At 43.6% G+C, this 19,816-nt stretch overlaps 1 pseudogene; it reads right to left on the reverse strand.

Annotated features, from left to right (window-relative positions):
* Positions 1-16,318: 16,318 nt before the first annotated feature.
* Positions 16,319-16,436, reverse strand: LOC124797009 (annotated as a pseudogene).
* Between the last annotated feature and the right edge of the window lie 3,380 nt (positions 16,437-19,816).

A 19,816-nucleotide genomic window follows, 5' to 3' on the forward strand; every position in this document is an offset into this window, starting at 1 on the left:
GACGAGGTCGTGCACCCTCGTGACCACAGCTCTTCCATCAGGCAGTCCATGCGTACCATCAGCGGTCCCGGCGTGTTCTCGCACTGCGCGAACCTGGCTGCTCCTGAGTCGCCAACCGAACTGGCCCGCACACACGACCCGAAAAAACAACGACGTCGCCCCAAAGGTAAAGCAGCAGTTACTACATATCGATAACCACCGCTGCTGCCACTAGCGGACTGGCAAGGCTTGCCAAACCGAGTGGCGCCAGTCAACACGAGTAAAAAACAACCTCTACCAAGCCAACTAAACGATACCGTCTGGCCTCCAACACAGGGCGGAAACCTACCAACACCACCAACGCGAGCCGCAGCACGGCTGACTTATGTAGAAGAAAGATGGTCAGTTTCTGTATGATCCATTGTAATGGTGAAACGAAAATATACGCTGGGATGAGAGTAATCTCCGTATTTCAGAATGGTTGTGAAGGAGATAATAAATAAAAATAATAACCCGCAATGTCTGGGGCAGTTTCATCAAACTCGCTACATAAATTACTTTCTAATTTCTGATAGAGGAAAACCTGTAGCACCTCTAAGAGGAAGATCGGAGAAGGGGGAAGAGGGCGGGCAAGCATGGAATAAAGGGATTTGAAACGAAAGTTATGCAGGACGAGCAATATCAGTGTCGACTCCTGTTCAGCTGTTCAACTGTGTGTGAAATCTTATGGGACATAAGTGCTAAGGTCATCAGTCCCTAAGCATACACACTACTTAACCTAAATTATCCTAAAGACAAACACACACAAGGAACCTCCGCCGGGACCAGCCGCACAGTCCATAACTGCAGCGTCTTAGACCGCTCGGCTAATCCCGCGCGGCGGTGTCGACTCCACTGTGCTCAATGTCGATGAGTTCTTTGGTGCTAGTATCAATAATCTACAGCCGAACGTTGCATTCATCTTAAGACGAATCTCACAGTTATGTTACCTCCATTAAGGTATTGTATAAATTACAGGTTGTTCGTTTGCCTCTTTTTGTTGGCACCACTTTTCTGAAGACTGTAATCGTACTCGCTTAAAATTATCGAAGGTTTTCTCCAGCTCTTCAAATGCTATTAAGGGATCGTGTAGTTCCTTCATTTGCCTTAGACTAATAAGTACAACATCCTCTCGGGTAACATTTCCCCTTCGGAAATCAAACTAGCGGCTTCTAGTGCGTCCTCAGTTTTTCGTTCTCTTTATGTTCACAGTATCTGGTCAGCTGTCTATACGGATGACTTCTCAGACTAAACGCCCGACAGACACAACAGTTATCCAGTGTAGTTAGGAAATACGACAGCCAAAATACCCTGTTAAATTAGTACGGAAATAAATTTCACACACGAAACCAAAATTCCTTCGTCAGAGAAATGTAGATCCTCTGATGAAGACAGTGGCTGTTTGAGTCTATCTTGCCACAAACTAAGGCCGTAGTCACTTCTGTCAATCCAAATAATTCTGAGGTAAGAACAGTTATCGGCGTTATTGCTGGAAAAAACTTCGGTAGAAATCAGAATTATGAGGATATGGCTGAGATTGTTACTTTTTCTTTTATCCCCATTTGTTTATACAAGTTGTGGTAGAAACAAAGATCTGTTTTTAACTGCACGACATTGTCGAACACCGTCAGTATCTCTCAAAGCTGGTGCCCGAAAATTGCGGCAATCACTACTGTTAGAATATCTCCCTGTCAGCATTCCTCTGACATTCGTTGTTTCGTGACACCGACAACTTTCTGTACAGCATGTTGTATCAGACCATAAAATTTTGAACGTCACTAGCTTCATAATGAAAACTTATTCAGATTTTCTTTCATTCATACAGAGCTGGTTCGAATATATTTGCTACAGGATAGAAAAACTAATGTTCTCTTTAGAGAGTTATATGAAGTTCCTGTAACTCCCTGGATAAACTATGGTCATCACCGTTTAGAAAGAGCGAAATTTCCTGCCATTACCTCTTTAAATAATTATGCCTTTCACTAACTGCTTTGTAAATTACAGAGAAGAAAAACACGTTTTCTAAACCAGTTCCTCAGGTATTAGCACGAACGGTAGATGAGGAGCACGCACTATCGGTTTGTATGTTCTACTGGATAGTGAAAACTGATACGCTCCTGTCGATATGCAGTGTGTAATGGGCATAAGAGCAGATAATTTAATACGTTATACCTTATTACGTACACGCATCACTGTGTTGTTTGTTTTTCTGTGTGTTGAACTATCTTCCCATGAACCCGTCACAAAATGTACGAAATGGTGTTTTCTGCACGGTCGTGACTGCAGCCGGCCGGTGTGACAGAGCCGTTCTAAGCGCTTCAGTCCTGAGCTGCGATGCTGCTGCGGTCGTGGGTTTGAATCCTGCCTCGGGCATGGATGTATGTGATGTCCATAGGTTAGTTATGTTTAAGTACTTCCAAGTCTAGGGGACTGATGACCTCAGATGTTAAGTCCCATAGTGCTCAGAGCCATTCAAACCGTTTTGGTCGTGAGTGCACCATTAATTGGACTACATCTGTCAGTGTCAACTTACCGTTCGACAATTCATCTACTGCCCAGGGGAAATTAAGCATTATAGCTTGCTCTTGCCACACGGACTTCGAGGTACTAACCAACCTAAAACATACATCTCGTTACATGTACAGTCTGCGTAATTACGAAGTAACTACTGATGTAAGATTGTTCAGCACACTGTCCTCAGTCACCAATAAAAATATCTGCTCTCATATCCATTCCACCCAGTACTTTGGTAAGCTGTTGGCGGTGCCTGATTTGGATCTCGTTGGCACCCCGAGGACGAGAAGACAAGGTCTTAGGCAGTATAGAGGGGACCAATCTGCTAGAAACCAGAAATAAGATGGTCCAGGACAGTGGAGAATGTTGATTTTGGATGACGACGGAATCGCCTGTTTGGAGGTGGCTCCGTTGTGGGTACCCAACTATAATGTTGCCAATTTTTTTGACCATCTCTATTGCTGTTGTCCGTGCATTTGATGTGATGGAGCCACGTTTTAACTCCTCCACGAAAGCATTTCACTGAGGTGTACCTACTGCGAGGTCTTGTGGCCGTTATCGCCAACATGCAACGGATGTTACTGGTGATTTCCTCTGTGCTGTGTTGAATAATAACTGAATCGTGCCAACACTGCGTGAACTTGGCTCTCGTGTAAATTTGGCCGCTCCATCATTTATGCTATTCTTTTAATCAGACTTCTAGGGGAGTGCCACCGTAGGCTGTGTTTGTTTTAGGGGATTTTAAGATGCACGTTACTATTTTACCGCCTAGACTGTATTTTGACAAACACGAATTTGACACTTGCTTAAAAGGGCGTTGTTCAGTGAAAGGGGCCGCGCAATAACTGATTATTCATGGCTGAGTTTGTCTGAGCAGTTTAGGGAGGAGGAGGAGATTAGTGTTTAACGTCCCGTCGACAACGAGGTCATTAGAGACGGAGCACAAGCTCGGATTAGGGAAGGATGGGGAAGGAAATCGGCCGTGCCCTTTCAGAGGAACCATCCCGGCATTTGCCTAAAGTGATCTAGGGAAATCACGGAAAACCTAAATCAGGATGGCCGGACGCGGGATTGAACCGTCGTCCTCCCGAATGCGAGTCCAGTGTGAGCAGTTTAGGGGTATTAAGTATGTAAAACTGTTAGTTCATTTTAAATGATATTATTTTTAAGGGGCAGTTGTATGTGAGATGCAGCAATGGAGTGGTGTTGCTGGGGTTCAAGTAATGACATTCGACTGAACAAAGTTTCATTCTTTTACTAAACAGAAACATTTAAACAAAGAACTAAAGAGGTGAACTCCCCGTTAGCCTTACAAGAGAATCGATGAAACAGTTTTGTCACACAATGTTTCTCTAAATCCAACTATTGAGATAAAAGTGCAGGGAAAATTTCAACTATCATTTCCCTTTTGCCTTTAAGAAACAACTGATGCGAAGATAGCAGCTAATGAACCAATATGACACAAGCGTACTTAGAATCAACCAAAACAACTTTCAAATTACGCACTGTGTTCACATTTCTGCACTTAGAATAAACAGTTGTAAAAGGGCCCACAGATAATCTTTACATAAAAAAGAAACCCAATCAACTAATATGACAGAAATCGCACCGGTCTCATCAGCAATTGAGAAGGAAGATTTAAATTTACTAACTGATTTCACCGTTTTGCATTTCAAAATAAATAATATCACAATGACCACAGATGATCCTTACACAATAGATAAGTCCATTGGTAATTTGAATTGATAGCGCACACGTTAACATTACCCATATACAACCGTCTTCCCAAAATGTGACGGAGCGGTCTAAGGCGCTGCAGTCATGGACTGTGCTGCTGGTCCCGGCGGAGGTTCGAGTCCTCCCTCGGGCATGGGTGTGTGTCTTTGTCCTTAGGATAATTTAGGTTAAGTAATGTGTAAGCTTAGGGACTTATGACCTTAGCAGTTAAGTCCCATAAGATTTCACACACATTCATTCGAACCAAAATGTGAATGACATCTTTTTAAAAAATAATCAAATGAATAACATGATACATAGCATTCAACATAATCTAATAAATATGGGTCTTGTCGAGATAAATGGTTCAAATGGCTCTGAGCACTAAGGGACTTAACATCTTAGGTCATCAGTCCCCTAGAACTTAGAACTACTTAAACCTAACTAACCTAAGGACATCACACACATCCATGCCCGAGGCAGGATTTGAACCTGCGACCGTAGCAGTCCCGCGGTTTCGGACGGCAGCGCCAGAACCACACGGCCACCGCGGCCGTCCTTGTCGAGATAAGCACGCGCATCCAAACCCACGTTGATTCCAAACACTAACCATGATTCGCACCAGTAACGTACTTGACTACAACCAAGTCACTCAGTCGTGTGATCAGTAAATGCTCTCTTACATGCTGTAACGGTCATACGAATCCACATAGGCTAACAATTGCAAATGGCCATCTAGAACAACATCACCCACTTTTATGTGGCTGTTTAACGTCGCTCGGAGTGTACAATTCGGCGAACAGTGGTATGAGAAAGTTCCAGCGGACCCCTTCATAAAATTTTTCACGCTCACTCGGTCAACGGCTTGGAACCTCCGGCTGACCTACCATGTGCCACGACCAGTCCAACGAATCACCAAAGCAAAGACTGCAGCCAGTCTTCCTCAGCTGTCTCTCTCGCAGCAAGAAGTTTTTGTCATCCGAGTCCGGAAGGTTCTGCCCACACGCTGCCAGCAGCACGGTCGCAACCGATCCAGAGCGCCCTCTGTCACTGCAGCAGACGGAGGCGCCACTAGACAAGAACAAGTGGCGGCCTCTGGCGCCGGAATCGAACCGTCACAGTATGTATGGCAAATTTTTTTTCTGTTTTATAGCTCTAAAATTTAACTGCTATTATTCTGTGTAAAACTGTGGGTACGACCGATTTCGACCGCTGTCGAATGTAACTGCGAACTGGGCAAAATTTCTGAGCAGTCCCTTGGCTTTATTCGTCGTCGAGAAACCTGGGTTGTAACTTAACGTACGTCACTAGAAGACTGTTTGTAGCAAGTCCATGAAATGGTACATTGTTTGTTATAATTATTAGCACCAGTAAAATATATTTCGATATTACATTTGTTAATTTGGCTTCCGAGGTCTTTTTGCGCTAAAGTATTTTATGATTGGAACATTTAAGATATCCTTTTCATACTACTGTACAGTGTCTAATTTTGTCATTAGTATTTTTTGCATCGCTTTTGAGGCCAGACTATCCATTTATTGATATATCTAAAGTATTACGTTAACAGAGACATCTGGCCGAATTACTGGGCCCTTTAAATTATTTTTATGTTAAACTGTATGCTTAAATGGTTCAAATGGCTCTGAGCACTATGGGACTTAACTTCTGAAGTCATCAGTCCTCTAGAACTTGGAGAACTACTTAAACCTAACCAACCTAAGGACATCAAACACATCCATGCCCGAGGCAGGATTCGAACCTGCGACCGTAGTGGTCGCGCGGTTCCGGAGTGAAGCGCCTAGAACCGCACGACCACCGCTGCCTTAAAACCTTTGAGAGGCATATCGGATACTGTTATCGCGCCTAGAACCGCTCGGCTATGGTTAAATACTTTGGGTTTTAAATAAATTTTGACGCAAAGTTGATGCTGTGATGAGTGGCGCTTTAAATATTTCATTCAGTGTGATCCTCTCACTTTTTATACCAGTGCTTTTTTTCATACTTATAGCATTTGATGTACGCTAGACATTTACATTTATTTGCGTGCACGACTGATTTCGCGGTATTGTAGGTGAATCATTAGGTGCCATGAAATCCAGTCACGTTCCCATCCAGAAAAGAGAATGCGATAACCCACCTTTCAATACCAGCTTCGCCGGCCGCTGTGGCCGATCGGTTCTAGCCGCTTCAGTCCGGAACCGCGCTGCTGCTAGGTTCGCAGGTTCGAATCCTACCTCGGGCATGGATGTGTGTGCTGTCTTTAGGTTAGTTAGGTTTAAGTAGTTCTATGTCTAGGAACTGATGACATCAGATGTTAAGTTGAACACCAGCTTCATATCGGTCTTCAAATATAAAATGGCATAAAGCGCTCCCGTGATAACATAACTAATAGCATTTGTTGAGTTATCAAGGTACCCATACACATAGATAGTGAACAGAGCAGTGGCTGTGTACGATCCTCTACGGAAATTCGAGCATCTAACTGTCTGTGCTTTCTTCAGTATGTCCTTATAATGGGGATCCCGCTATCTCACCAGATAGTCTTGCTCGTCACGGGAGCTTTCTGTATCATTATGTGTTTGAGTCAGCTATGTAACGGAAAAAATATTGCTGACAAAGAACTCTGGGTCATCCAGTTCTCTTTTCCCGATCGGAACACGATTTGATTTCATTGCACATGATGATGCAGCTAATATAGTGCGAAACCAATCGTGCCTATAGATAAAGGACTTAAAGCCATATCAAAATGATATATCCAAGCTGTTGATGCCCTCAGTTAAAACTCTGCTGAGTCTGGTAGCAATTTGCAACTGCATAAGGTAATAATTAACTATGCTCAGTCTACCATGGTGCATCATGTAAATTGTTTCTGTAAAACAAAATTTGCTCACTTGCTTACCACTCCCAAGATACTTGCACCGTATTGCTTAAGTTTCGGCTCACTTGCTTGCCACTCCCAAGATACTCGCATCGTATACTGTACCAAAAAGAATCCGTAATTGCATAACCTCCCCTTTGTTAAAAAGCAGTTCACTGTGAAACATCCCCTTCGAAAAATTTATGAATGACTGTGCTGTAAAACCACTACATTATTTGATTTTCAAACACATGTGCAAAACTGAACGTACTCAGACATTTCTCTCTTTACTTATTCTGATCAACACTAAACTGACACACAATATTTTTAGCGCAATGCAATCTGACTATCAATAATCCCTACAAAAGAATGGCCCTGACTAACAGTAACCTATACCTTTCATGAATCACTTACCTCAAAAAAATCTTTTTTACTCGAACTACTGCAATACAGCGAGCGCCAATACCGCCAGCTAAATACAAGATTCTAACTACTGAAGGCACTAACTACTGATAGGCATATAGTTAGCAAATGAAAGATTTTGGTAGAGAACAAACAATGTATTTACCTTAATAGTGTTCAAAAGTCATTATATATATATATATATATATATATATATATATATATATATATATATATATATATAATGACATCCAGTCTCGGAACTTTCCTTATTCTGACGGTCACACGTCCAGATCGTCCGCTCTCAGAATTCCGCCATCTCTCCCCCCACATCCACCACTACTGGCGGCTCACTCCAACCGCGCAACACTACGCGCTGTTAACATCCAACTGCCCAACACTACAATAGCGACAATTTCAACAATGCCCAACAGCCGCAGACTGCACACAGCACATCCAGTGATTTTCATACAGAGCGCTTAGTGGGGTTACCAACAAAAAAACCTAAACAGCCCACTTTCGTAGCTCCCATTCTCCCCACAAAAAATTTTACAAATTGTTCAGGGCAGTGGCCAATAATGATTTTATAAAATTTTTCATAATTACGGGCTATGTATGTAGGCAGTTTATGTTTTTATGTTGGTAACGCCACGAAGCGCTCTGTATGAAAATCGCTGACTGTGCTGTGTGCAGTCTGTGGCTGTTTGGCATTATTGGAATATTCGCTATTGTAGTGTTGGGCAGTTGAATGTGAACAGCACGTAGCGTAGCGCAGTTGGAGGTGAGGCGCCAGCAGTGGTGGATGTGGGGAGGGAGATGGCAGAGTTTTGAGAGCGGACGATCTGTACGTGTGTCCGTCAGAAAAAGGAAAGTTCTGAGACTGGATGTCATGAACTGATATGCATATTATGACTTTTGAACACCATTAAGTCAAATACATTGTTTGTTCTCTACCAAAATCTTTCATTTGCTAACTATATGCCTATCAGTAGTTAGTGCCTTCAGTAGTTAGAATCTTGTATTTAGCTGGCGGTATTGGCGCTCGCTGTATTGCAGTAGTTCGAGTAACGAAGATTTTTGTGAGGTAAGTGATTCGTGAAAGGTATAGGTTATTGTTGGTCAGGGCCGTACCTTTGTAGGGATTATTGAAAGTCAGACTGCGTTGCGCAAAAAATATTGTGTGTCAGTTTAGTGTTGATCAGAATAAGTAAAGAGAGAAATGTCTGAGTACGTTCAGTTTTGCTCAGCTGTTTGAAAATCAAATAACGTAGAGGTTTTCCAGCACAGTCATTCATAAAGTTTTCTGAGCGGATGTTTCAACTGTCTCGCGACGTATGAAACGTGTCTGTCAGGTATTGTAGAAATTCAGCGTTCTCACATTGCTGTTAGCACGTGGAGCAGTTTCGATCCCCTGCCGGTGGCGGCGCAGTGGCGATGACAGGGGGGCGGCCGTAACGAATCCGGTGGCCGTGATTGTAACCCGATTTCTGGCAGCGCGTCGCCACATTTGTAGTCAGAGATGACGCCGCCTAATGCCGTTGCAGGCGGCCGATTGAAATCAGGAGGGCGGCTAATTCGATAGCGATTGGGCCAACTAGCGGACCCTCCCGCGCCACGCTTCCTGTCGGAATTCGCAGCCACTGCCGATCCGCCAAAGGTGGCCTGCCGCCGACAGCCGCTTTGTAAGTGGGAGCCAGCGCGTCCGGGACCGGACACTTGCAGCGCAATTGCTGCGTGTTCGGTTGCTGCTTCGCTTCTGGGTATTTGTTGCAGGTGGACTGCAACGGATCTGCAGATGTTAAGTAAAATGCCAGCAAATGCTATGATCGTCAATCGTGACCTAGAGGTAGGATAACTGTCGTCAGCAGTATGATACGTATGTTATATACTGTTTCTGTTAATAATGCTGTCTACATCTACATCGATACTCTGCAGATCACACTTAAGTGCATGGCAGAGGGCCCATCGAACCACCTTCACAACAATTCTCTATTATTGCAATCTCGAACAGTGCATGGAAATACCAACACCTATATCTTGCCGTGTGTGCTCCCTTATTTTGTTATGATCATCTTTTCTCCTTACGTCCGTCGGCGTCAGCAAAATACTTTCGCATTCGGAAGAGAAAGTTGGTAATTGAAATTTCGTGAGGAGATCCAGCAGCAACGAGAGACGTCTTTGTTTAGTGATGTCCACTCCAGAACCCATACCATGCCCTTGACTCTCTCTCCCATTTTTATCGATAACGCAAAACGTGTTGCTCTCCTATGAACTTTTTCGACCTCCATTGGTTCTATCTGGTAAATTGCGCAGCAGTACTCCAAAAGCGAACGGACAAGCGTAGTGTAGGCCTTCCTCACAGCACTGTCTGTGTTCCTTCTGATTTAAGTTGTTCGTATGTGCAGTTTGTAAGTATTTTGTTGAAATAACAGCCTTTCGATTTGTCTTATTACCTTGTAAACGAAGTTTGGTTCAAATGGCTCTGAGCACTATGCGACTTAACTTCTAAGGTCATCAGTGCCCTATAACTTAAAACTACTTAAACCTAACTAACCTAAGGACATGACACACATCCATGCCCGAGGCAGGATTCCAACCTGCGACCGTAGCGGTCACGCGGTTCCAGACTGTAGCGCCTAGAACCGCTCGGCCACCCCGTTCGGCGTAAACGAAGTTTATCGGATTCCTTTTAGCTCTCATGTGGATGACATTACACTTCTCATTATTTAGGGTCCATTGCCAGTTTTCACGCTACTCAGATATCTTACCAAAATGATTTTACAATTGGTTTTATCTTCTGATAACTTCTATGAAGTTGCAATTTCCAGTGATTACAGACGTTAGTATACACCAGTAATGTCTCCAGTGGTAAGAAATACTGAAAGAGGGTACTATGGGTAATTATCAGCGGAAAAGAGAGTTTTCCGCGAATCTCAATGTTGTGATACGATATCTCCTGAACTTTTTGTAGTGCAATGACAAAATTTGGGAGACTTATTTTACCGTATATGTATATATTGTCTGCAAAAAGTGTTGCAGATGGAATTGGTAGTACAGAAGTAATAAATTAAAACATCATACATGAAACTGAGGTTTTACTGCACGAACAGCGAAACTATAGTAAGCGATACAATGCAAGCTTTCACGGATGGCACTGACGTCACTTAACGTTTCCGGGTTAATAGGCCATGGTCCATGTATAAACCTTTCTCCTAATGTCTCTTCTCCGACTGCTGGAGGCATCTTCAGAGGTAATGTGGCCTAAAACCTTACTTCTGAAGAGGAAACATTAGGAGAAAGTTTTATACATTGACCTAGACCTATTAACCCGGAAGTTTTAAGTTATGTGCAGTAAGTGACCACTATTTCCTGTTATTTATTTGTGGGGGAAGTCAGCCCGAAAAGGCTTCGAAAGTTTTGAAATTCTGCATAAAACTTGTTCGAAGTCGCTAAGGCTCTGATTGTAGAATAGTAGAACAATGTTATCCGTGTAATTTGTGCGGCGTACCTTATGCTGCCTCAAGAAAATTTGGAAATTTGTGGCAAGGTCATACGGGACCAAAATACTTAGGTCATCGGTCCCTGAGCCTACACACTACTTACTCAAACTTCAACTAACTTCCGCTATGGACAACACATACACGGTAGGAGCCGCACGGTATACTTCCTCTAGACATACACACAGTTGCCTAACTTTAATGCTTGACTTACTGTGTTCAACCTTTAATGTAAGATTATGTCTTTTAATGAGTATTGTGGCAGTATTTCAAAATTTTGAATCCGGTCAGCACTGAAAACAAATTTTTGCTGCCGATAGAAATTATTAGGTGGGCAACTTCGAAGTGGGGCTGGCTGATTGGCTGACGGTTCTAGTCGATTAGAAATATACTCATTCAGATTTCCTGGGGAATTAAAATTGTATGCAGTCGAAACGGGACCTTTGCCTTTAAGTGACATTGCTCTACCGACTGAGCTTCCAGGGGAGGACTCATGACTCGTCCTAACAGCTTGACATCCCCCACTATCTCGTTTCCTACCATACAACTTTCACACAAGTTTTTCTGCGAAACATGTAGCAGGTAGGAGATGAGGTACTGGTGGATGTCAAGCTATAAGGAGGACGAGTCGTGAGTCGTGCTTGGGCAGCTCAATCGGTAGAGCACTTACCAGCGGAAGGCGAAGTTTCTGGTTCGACTCCCGGACCGGAACACAATTTTAACCTGCCAGGAAGTTTCATAACAGCACACACTACTCCGCACAGTGAAAAATTCATTCTGTAAATGTACTCGTTGATCGTAACGAGTGTGATAAACTCTTTGGTTTCTCTAGTTTTTGCTCAAATTCTATTAGATCCAATCCACATTAAGTTGGGCCAACGAAAAGATTGTGAAAACCTTGAATAATGATCGAGAAAGTTTCCCTAATTTATCGAAGCTTTTTGCAGGACCTGACATTGGATAAATCATGATTGCTTCCCACTTTGAATCAAATAAAGTTTTGAATGAGGGGCTTATGTTATGATGTTCTCCGACATAATGATGGACTCAAATCAATTCTCAGTTCAAGAAAAGATGGTCAGTTTCGAAAATTGAGTGATCGTCATTATGTACCCGACTGAGCCTCAACATTCACTTTTAAAAGCTCACGTTCATTTTTCCTAGAAATTAGGGTGATTTCATTAAGGAACAGGATGAGCTCTCTCATCGAGACATCAGAGTGAACAGAATGTTGTTTCAAGGCCTCTAGAGTATGAATATAATGGGAAATTGGAAAATTACTCTCATTATCCTCTCCTGGACATACAACAAGCGATTCATAGGAGAAAAAAAATATATTACATGCCTTAAGGAGAAGAGAAAAACAAAATATAGTGTACTGTGTACGTAGTTCCTTTCGTAATGTAGAGAAGTTTCCTTTTCTATGTCCCAGTAACCTGTTTGTTCATATTGACAAATAAAATTGCTTTACATTCCACTTACATATTTTTCCTTACTTTACTAGTTTTAACGAAGCAACACTCTGGCAAAACTGTAGGTGCCAGAAATAGCTGAGTCCACATATCGATTCAGTGCCCTACAAGCAGGGCATTGTATTACTGCTTAACAAAAAGTGATAAAAAACATTTTAGGGCTGGACTGTCTTCTCCTGCATGAAATAAATAATTTCTGAATTTAACTCTTTCCATTTGTTACGTTTTCACCAAGGTAGATAAAAATTACATTGATTTTAATTCCTGCTGGGCTACAAAATCCTTTATGATGTGCTACAAACAGTTTCACGTCAACTATTAAAACCAGGTGCCAAAGGGCAGGCTATCTAATCCAGTTCTACTGTAGCCTCATATTACTGTAGGATCGGTTACCTAGAGATAATTGGCTGAGTGGACGGCTTACTATGCACCAAAGAGTAAACCTTTTAAAATCTTCTGGCAGATAAAAATTCTCTCTCCTTCTCTCTCTTCCTTTCCAAACATCACCCAAGCTACAGCATAGGACTTGAGTTCTGGTATATGTTCGTTTGTGCTGCGGATTCTGCTTGGTTCCTGTAGGAGGATGCAGAGCAGAGCTGATATGTCGTCACCCTGGAGAGAGAGGGGGCTGGCGGGCTGCTGACGACTCGGAGATAGGACTGAGTCTCCTGACGCTGCAGATTTATGCGCCATTATACGTTATGCTGATGGCCACGTTTCACCAGGTGAGAGCCTCAGGGGTCCTTGTTGCAGCAGCCAAAATTAACCCATAAATATTTCTCCCAAGTACATTACCTTTTGTCTTTGGCATGTCTCAAATGTGTGTTACCTGCAAACAAAAGAAAAAAAACCCTACGGAAAAATTTGGATGAAATTGGACTAGACAGAATTTTTAATTTGTTTCAGAGAAAAATATGAGCACCCAGCGGGGTTACGTGTATCTGTTACTGTGAAACTTAACTTGGTTTTAAGTTGAGTGGATAAGCTGTTCTGCACCAGTTTCTAGAACAATACCTTGCAGATAAATATAAGAGTATGTGCTTTCGTAAATGCATGTAACAGATTGAGGTGGAAGACTTGGGTGACGTGTATGGCAGTATGCTATTCTATTTTAATTTTTCCCGTTGAAATTCTCTACCCGAGATTTCAAATCTTCCTGTTGTGGAACCCTTTCCTTTACATCCAAGTACCGGGGCAAACTGGAAGTGGGGCAAAGAATTTCCATTTGGTAAAGGATTTCAGTCTTACCAAGATGACTAAGAAAAGTCAACCAAAATATTAGTCGGAACAATACTGCGTGGAGGTAGTGGGGGAAAAAGAAGTAGGAAGACGAATAAAACGCATTGTACCTTGACCACGATGTTTCCAGATTCATTCTACTGTTTGCTATGATCTAGAAGAATTGCAGAAACGACTAGAAGAACTCTTATCAAGTATGTTAGGACTGTAGATTAATTACAGTGAAATGAAATTATGTGCAATCACAATTGAAACTGGAGTTATTAAGGGGAATGAAATATAGTACCAAACATTAATGATGAAACGATATGAATTGTTGATGAACTTACATACAGTACATAGAGCAACTGAAATAACGAAAGAGTAGGATGGCGAAGATGGCTTGGGGGATCGTTTGTGAAAACGAATTTCCAATGAAAATTTAGAAAATAAAGCAACATACACTTGAATGGCACAATCTGAAGATCAAAATCTATGGAAAAGTCTTTAAAAGGTTTATATACAGCAGTGGATGGTACTAGCAACTGTTTTCTGTGCTAGAAAAATCGAAAAGTAACGCCCTGGTTCCAAAACAAATTAGTTGGACTCCAAGAAAATATTGACTAGCAACATGTTAAGGTATAGTTATTTTCTAGTAGGAATTTATTCATAATTTGCTGGTTTGGACGTAAATGTTTCAACATGAAAGCAATGGAAGCATAAGCAAGAAAAAGAATGCACATCAAACATGAATGAAACTCTACATTGGCTAACACGAATTTAAGGAGTTGGTTAGAGACTGTCAGTGATTCATTATTTCAGGAGGTAATAAAAGAAACTCAAAGTCTAAATATAACTACCTTTTCAGCAACTCAAGAAAAAGAAAGATTTGTCTGCATGCCCCCACTAAAGTTAAGTTACGTACTAAACTTTTAGGGAGGTCCACTAATGCAGACGGTATTCACAGTTTGAGGCCAAATATGGAGCTGTGTGGGATCATAGCCGCATCACACTTAATCGATGTTACGTGATTGCCACACCTCACAAACAAGTTAGTGTTCCTTAGTAAACTTAGGAAATAGAATATTTGAATGTTATTGGTTGATTTCTTTCACATTAATGCTGTCAGAAAGATTGGTGTCCACTGGAGCACAATGCTATGTGCAGTATGGGACGTACCATGAATCTTTCCTGGGACCTCTGGTGCATCGTTCCTCACCGACGCGACGTCTATCACTGCTCACAGAGAAATCTTCTTAACCTGATAATACCTTCCTGTCCTCACTTATAAGAAAGAGTTTTTGTACTGTACCCCTGCTAAAGTTAAGTTAGATACTAAACTTTTTTGGGTGCTATTGGTTGATGCTCAGGGGTAGAAATGTCAGAACAACTAGGATAGCCCACAGCCAAAAATCGCGTGGCGTCAGGTCGGGTGACCGTGCTGGCCATGGGAAAGGATTATCTCTCCCAATTGAGCGTTTACCGAAATTGTCGCTCAGGTAATCCCGAACTATCTGATCGTAATGGGCAGGGGTGCCGTCTTGCTGAAAGTATTCAAACTGGAGAATAGCAAGAGACGCGTTCTTGTCCACTAACCTGCTGGGCATGGCAACATAGTTCTCTCCCATGACGGTCTTTTCTTCAAAAAAGAAAGGTCTAATCACTCTAGACTTGGTCACTGTACACCAAACGTTAACTTGGGGGAGTCCCCCATGTGCTTTCTAGCTTCCAGGGGATGCTCGGTCGCCCAAATAATACTGCTGTGCTTGTTCACACGAGCTCTGATGTGGAATTCTGCTTCGTCAGAAAACAAACAGAATGTCAGGATCCATGCGCACTATTTGCAAGACAATTTGTACAGCACTCACAAGTTCTTGCGTGTATGTTGTAAGACAATTTGTACAGCACTCACAAGTTCTTGCGTGTATGCGTTTGTGAGCTGCGCAATCCGCATGGCGCAGAGTTTTAACCACTTACCTTTCAGAATTGTTAGTTCCTGGAGAAAGTCTGCGCGAGGTTTGGGCTGCCTACCATCGCTCTATGGACGAGGATGAGATTTTGTTCGGACAGATCTCTTCCTATAGCTGTGACCCTTGCAGTCGTCTTGAACAGACCCCGTCCTTACAAACTTCTCGTAGATGGTATCAATTATCAGGCGCCATGGTGGATCCCATCCTGTCCAGGCGTAGAATTTTTCTTGCACGATACTTGGGAATTGAAAGACCTCATCCAGGCATCTATCTTCCTTTGTTCCTCAATGGAATACCATGGCACCATAGTTTAATCTCTAAAAAACTAAAAAGAGGACAACCATTTACTTTTGCCTCACCTTGGTACAGGACTCGTGAGACCACAGGTGCATCGTTCCTAACCGAAGTGAATATTTGCCACAACTCATAGAGCTAAAAAAATAAACTCCTCCCGCACAGGCCTTGAAGGCCAGAAGGTACCGACTGGCCGCCGTGTCATCCTCAGCCCACAATCGTCATTGGATGCGGATAAGGAGGGGCATGTTGTCAGCACACCGCACTCCCGGCCGTATGTCATTTTCCCGGGACCAAAGTCACTACTTCTCAATCAAGTAGCTTCTCAGATCGCCTCACAAGGGCTGAGTACACTCCGCTTGCCAACAGCGCTCGGCAGACCGCATGGTCACCCATCCAAGTGCTAGCCTAGCCCGACAGCGCTTAACTTCGGTGATCTGAACAGAACCGGTGTTACCACAGCGGCAAGGCCGTTGGCCCAACTCATAGAGAAAACTGCGAAAAAAATATCAGTTTCCTCTAGTCACTTTCTGAAAGTAGACTTGTAACAGTCACTCCACTCAACTAAAGTTAGTTAGTAGATTTTAGGATCATACTGTTTGATGTCTTGCAGGGGTAGGTACGGACTCGCTGTTGTGGGCTGTGTCTAGCACCGAGCCTTGTGCCACCTCCGCGGCAGCATTCGTAATTGAAATGACAAGTGTTTTTTCTTTTTTTTTAATATTTAATTTCCAAAACTTATTAATTATACAATTTAACCCACTACCTTATATGATTAGTGAGCCGAAAAAGTGGTACAATAATTTCAAATTGCAGCTAATCTAAGTTATATTTAAGTAACTAGTCCGTATGTAAGCTACGAGATAAGTGGAATGGGCAATTGTTAGTTAATCTAACTCTTGACTAGTTACTAATGCCTACAGCGTTGCATGTATGTCAGTTGAAAGTATAAACCTACTTATAGAGCCTTGCTCATTGAGCTAACACCAATGAGCGTGCCCCTGACACTGGGCAGGCCAAGATATTGATCGCTGCAGGTTCCTAGAAATAGTACCTAAAAACTAAGTCCTACAGCTAAACTTATTCTCAGGTCAAATCCGGTGCGTTGTCCAAATCGGTGAAATTGTACCCCACTCCCCGTAAGTCCCGAGGTGCGGCGGATTCCAGACTGAGGAAGTCGGCCTTTCTGCGCCCAGGCGGTTTGGGAATAGGGTACCAGACTCTATCGGTATTTAAGTGAAGCTATCATTATTGGTGGTCCAGGTCTCTTAGATAATCCTTTAAGACTTCTTGTGATACCACGTTAGCCAGTTTATTAATGGTCTGAAAGGTGTCGTGTTGTCTAAGTAATCTGTATGTGTCGTAGTGTGGCAGTTGGTCGCATAACATTGAAGCTACATCATCGAAAAGGGGGCACTCGTAGACGACATGGTCAGGAGTACCCTCCGGAGCACCACAGTCAGACGCGTGTGTTGCGTTTTCCCCGAATCGACTTAAGTATGTTGGGTAGGGCCCAAGTCCAGTGAGAAAGTGAAGTAGTCCCCGGGTTGGTTCGAAATATGTCATTTCCATCCGTTCCCTAATACCTGGAAGAAAATCAAAAGTTCTGCGTCCCGTTTCTTCAACTTCCCACGATTGTTGCCATAAACTGACAGGTATTTTTTTAAAAAAGAAAAAATCTTTATTCAAATTTACTACATTATACATAATTAACCCACTACCTAACTACATTAGTGGGTCCTACTAATGATACAGAAGAAATGCAGCTCTCTATTCTACACTATTGGTAATCTTAATTGTATTCTTACCGCTATGTGGTTCTTAATCTACTTAATCTACGAAGAAACTAATGCTACCTGCAGCGTTACAGGTGTGCCAGTGCTCCTATAAACCTGATAGCTGTTGGCCTGGCCCACTGAGCTAATCCCAGTGGGCATGCCCCTACCACTGGGCTGGCCCTTAACTTGGTTTCGCTGCAGTCCATCCTAAAGCCTTATCCTATCTTCTACGTCCAACCTAAATTATATATAGTCATAGTTGGTGCGTGTTCCAGTCCGGTTTTGTAGACCCCCTCGCTCCTAGCCCAGAGCAAGGCGGATTCCAGCCGTGAAGCGGCTGGCCAAGTCCCTGCCCGGCGTTACAGGAAGGGTGCACGGAGTCTATGTCGGTGAATTTTTTGCTATTTAGTGATTGTCCCTTAAAAAGTTCTTAATGACTTTTTTCGAGATTTCATCTGTTAGTGTATTCAAGATGTTGAAGGTGTTGTCGTGCGTTAGTAAGTGGTACGTGTCGTTGTTCGGTAGCTGTTGTCGTAGGTCGTTGGCTACGTCATCGAAGAGGTGGCACTCATACACCACATGTTCTGGGGTGCCTTGCACGGCACCACAGTCACACGCGGGTGTGACCTGCTTCACAAACCGACATAGATATGTTGGGTAGGGTCCATGTCCAGTAAGAAAGTGCATCATTCCTCTTGTAGGCGTGAAAAATGTGCTCGTTCCTCTATGTTCGGTAGCAGCTCATAGGTTCTGCGTCCTGTGTCCTTGTTGTTCCACTGTTCCTGCCATAGTTCGATCCCTCTCTTTAAATAGCGTTTTTATCCCCAGCGTAAACCCCAAGTATCTCCCTAATTTTATCCCTATTCTCCTTCTTCGCCCAGTACAGGCGGCCTGCTCACGAATTTTTATGTCCAGTGGACAGATCCCCATTAGCACTAGAAACGCCCCTCCAGGTGTTGTCCTGTATGCCCCTGCCGAACGTAGGAGCATGTTCCGCTGCACTCTTCTTACGGCCTCGTGAGTCTGTGTGCCCAGACCCCTGATACGTATCCTACTATTGAGGTCAATATACTATTGTGATATAATTTGATTAAGTTGGGTGGAAAGTGAAAACGTTTGTGGCCTATTCCAATGAGGTTGTTCAGTAAAACCAAGGATTTTTGAGATACGGTATCAATGTGTGATGCGTCCGCCCCCGGTAGCTAAGTGGTCAGCGTGACAGACTGTCAATCCAAAGGGCCCGGGTTCGATTCCCGGCTGGGTCGGAGATTTTCTCCGCTCAGGGACTGGGTGTTGTGTTGTCCTAATCATCATCATTTCATCCCCATCGACGCGCAAGTCGCCGAAGTGGCGTCAAATCGAAAGACCTGCGCCAGGCGAACGGTCTACCCGACGGGAGGCCCTAGCCACACGACATTTCATTTCAATGTGTGATGCAAAGTTCCACCTCTCATCGATGACTACACCAAGATATCGGGCCTCGCGGCGCTGAAGAACTGGCGAGCCACTGATTCTTACAGTGGGGTTTCTGACCAGTTGGCCTTTAAGTAACAGATACGTTGATTTACTGGGCGCGATCGTCATTTTTGTTTTGTGACCCCATGATGTAAGTATGGTAACTGACAAGTTTGCCGCACGTCACAGAGAACAGTATTCCCGTCGGGAAAAACGACAGCCTTTGGACACGCCGTGCAGCCCCGCTGCAGCCGCTCGCCTCCTCTCCCGGCTGCAGCAGTCGCGGCCGGGCAGTGCTGCGGCGGGCCTGTTTCGTGTGATTATTTTCCTTTAATTAGCGCACAAAAGCAAGTTTGTTTGCCGGAGGGCTGGGCGGGGCGCGTGTAATTAAACTGCGCGCCCGCAGCGGCGGCGGCAGCGGCGCGCGTCGCTGGCGTGCGATCGCTCCCGTCCTCTCACGTCCGCCGCGGCCTCGCCGCCGCCCCTATTTATGCGCCTCGTTACAATGCGAGTAATTATAGCGTATGATTCCGAAATTGCATTTCGGCACTCGTTTCGGACTACTCCGGGCCAGGCCGCCGCCGCTACCTGTTTCCATTCCATTTTGTTGCGTATTTATCATAAT

The sequence above is a fragment of the Schistocerca piceifrons genome, chromosome 4, assembly GCF_021461385.2.
Source record: "Schistocerca piceifrons isolate TAMUIC-IGC-003096 chromosome 4, iqSchPice1.1, whole genome shotgun sequence".
NCBI lineage: Eukaryota > Metazoa > Arthropoda > Insecta > Orthoptera > Acrididae > Schistocerca > Schistocerca piceifrons.